Raw genomic sequence first — 3,557 nt, forward strand, 5'->3', positions numbered from 1 at the left:
ACGCTCAAAACCTCTAAAATGACCAAATTACCTTGAAATATCTAAAATGTCCAACAATACCCTTTAACTTGTATAATGACCAAGATACTCCCAAAACTTCTAAAATGACTGAAATACCCCTAAATCGCTAAAATGAGCAAAAATACCACAAAACAGCTAAACTTACCAAAATACCCTAAAACCTCTAAAATGATTAAAATATCCCTGAAATAGCTAAAATGAAAAAAATAACCTCAAATCCTTTAGAATGAGAAAAACGCTCTAAAAACTATAAACTAACCAAAATACCTTGTAATCGGTAAAATGAAAAAGTACCTCTAAAACCTCTAAGATGACCAAAAATACCCAAAAACCATTAGAATGACCAAAATGCCCCAAACTTTTAAACGGGCCAAATATATCTAAAACCTCTTAAATAAGCAAAAGCTTAGAGGTAATTTTGGTCATTTCAATAGTTTTTGGGGTGTTTTTTTGTCATCTAAGAGCATCCACATTGGTGGAGGCAAAAATTTGGCTATTTTGCACCTACAAAAGTCACTTTATCTATTTTACCTCTTCAATTTACAATACACCCAACATCAAAAGATCTATATTTTTAGCTATTTGATTAAAATAATACAAAGCACTCATTAGAATAATAATAAAAACATTTACCACAAACTTCAAGAACCAACCACAACCACCTCCACCACTAGCCACAACCACACCCACAACCACCGCTATGGCAACTACAGCCCACAACAGGGAAGAAAAAAAAAAAAAAAAAACCAAGCAGCCTAATCTACCCACACAACCACCACCACCACTGTGACAACCACAACCCACAGTATAAAGAAAAAAAAAATCAACCAAGCAACTCGATCTACCTACACAACCACAACCACCACCACCACCACCACAGCCCACAGCAGGAAAAAAATCGACCAAGTAGCCCGATCTACCTATATCCAGCCCAATTCTAGCCATCACCATGAACACACCTACAACCACCCCCATGAATTGACGCCGACTAAATGGTCCTCACATGAATGGAAGAATGTTAGCTAGAAAGATCCTAAGGATGGGGTACTATGGGAATAAAATGGAAACTGATTGTGTAGACGTTGTGAAGAGTTGCCATGATTGACAAGCACATGCAAACTTGAACCACATGCCATCTAGCAAGCTATACAGCATGACCTCTTCTTGGTTTTTCTCGATCTGGGGCATAGATGTGATTGGAAGGATAGCCTCAAAGGCTTCAAATGGGCACGAGTACATACTAGCTAGTGGCAATTGACTACTTCACCATATGGGTGGAAACGGCCTCCTACTCCATATTGAAAGCCAAGCATGTGGCTCGATTCATAGAGAATAACACCATTTTCTGGTACGGGGTACGACAAGAGATCATCTTAGATAATAGCTCCCACTTTAAGGGAGAGGTTTAAGGGATCATGGAGTTGTACAAAATTGAGCATCACAAGTCTTCACCATATTGACCATAGACTAATGGGGCCGTCAAAGCAGCCAATAAGAATATCAAAAACATCCTAGCGAAGATGGTGGTGACATATAAGGACTAGGCCAAAAACTTCCATTTGCTTTACAGAACTTATATTTGTGCATCAACTAAGGCAACCCCTTGCTCTTTGGTTTACGGAAGCGAGGCAGTCCTTCCCATTGAGGTAAAGATACAATCTTTGAAGGTGCTAGTGGAAACCGAAGTCCTAGAAGAAGACTAGATGAAGGGGAGATATGAACAGTTGGCTTTAATAGATGAAAAAAGAGCTAGGACACAATACCATGCATAAGGGTACCAGAAGAGGATTGCTAGAGCATTCAACAAAAAAGTGAAACCTAGAAACCTTAAGGAAGGGAACTTGGTCTTGAAAGTACTTAGAGATGAAACTTTTGATCCAAGAGGAAAGATGGAGCCAAGATGGTCTGGGCCTTTTATCATCAAAAAAATCATGTCAGGAGGTGCTACAAGAATTACAGATTCAGATGGGGAAGAGATGCTTCACCCAATCAACATGGATAGGCTCTGAAGATATAACATTTAAGAAGAAAAAAGCCTGCTAGCTTGAAAACCCGAAAGGGCGGTTTAGGCAAAAATTAAGGCAAAAAAACCACACTAGATTGGAAACCTGAAAGGGCAGTCTAGGCAAAGATAGAGGGAAAGACCATGGGCATGGTGAAAATTCTTATAAGGATGTCATGGGCAAAAATTACATGGCATGGAAAAAAGAAAAGAAAAAGAAAAAAAGGAAGAAAATAATAATGACAATAAACAAAGATAATAAATAGATGATTCTCTTATTGCTCAAATTAAAAGATAATAAATTGTTTCCATAGGGGGTTTGGAACATTTCAATCCTTTATTAAATTCAAAAGAAAAGACATGAGGCATATCAAGGTAGTTAGTTAGTCCCCTTTCTTTTGTTGGACTTCTTGTAAGCCTTTTCATCCAGATTAACCCACTTCATGTAAGCCTCTAGCCAAGCTTTGTAGCTTGAAGTAGGATGAAGAAATCGAGGGAAACGAATGTCTTTAGCCACCATCCTCTTCAACCAAATCTCACAGATCCTACCCAAGATCCTCTAAGTGAAGACAGAGATGTGAAAGACACCATCATCACTAGGAATCCCTTGGCAATCTCCAAATTGCCTTGCAATACGGTCCGAGGAATAATAAGAGTAATGGTGAAGCCCAACCAAAGGAACACAGTTGTCTTTGATGACGTGGTTGACCATGCCTGAAATACGCCACCATTCCATTACCTATTGAATATTTGTGACATCAATGCACTTTGTTTGTCTAGATTGTTGACCACTAAGCACATCCTTGGGTCTACTCGATATGTTTCATGCACCAAGAAGTACCTTGTAATGAGACATAAATAGAAGGCATTGAGATAGTGAGAGCGTTTCCTACTAGTCACTGGAACAACCAATCAAGAGAAGTATGCAAAAATCGTGTGAATGTTCAAATGGTCAAGCGTACACCATTGCTGCACCATAGCTAGAGAAATCCCTAAAAGGTCATGAGCTAAGTTAGCAAAGTCCTCACCAATAGTAGGAAGGATAAGAGTGCTAACCCATGATTGCACTAAATTCTTCAAGAGTGGGGCATATCTCTACACCATTGAAGTGAAAAACATGCCGAGTGGGAATCCAAAAGTTGGCAGTAGCACAAAGGAGAGGTTCATCCACTTTGATTTAGTGATATGAAAAGATGCAAGAGAGATTGAAAGGAATGAGAGCCTCCTTGAAACTAGGGCCAAGCTTCTTGATCCATGCTAAGACCTCTAAAGGAGAGAGTTCTGCCATTGGAAGGCTTTAAGGCGTGTTTTCTGATTTCAAAACACATTTGGTAAGGGTTTGGAGGTCTCCAACGACTATTTTATACTTGAATAGGGTGGCTAGGGTTTTTTTTGAACCATAGCACACATGTGCAAGGTCAAAGCTGCGTATGCATGGTCAAGACCTGCGTATGTAAACGCGCACACATATGCACATGAAGGGAGGCAGAGCCGATGTTCTTTTTCTAGTTAGGGTGTGATTCCTTCACCCATG

The sequence above is a fragment of the Quercus suber genome, unplaced genomic scaffold, assembly GCF_002906115.3.
Source record: "Quercus suber isolate HL8 unplaced genomic scaffold, Cork oak 2.0 scaffold_665, whole genome shotgun sequence".
Taxonomy (NCBI): domain Eukaryota; kingdom Viridiplantae; phylum Streptophyta; class Magnoliopsida; order Fagales; family Fagaceae; genus Quercus; species Quercus suber.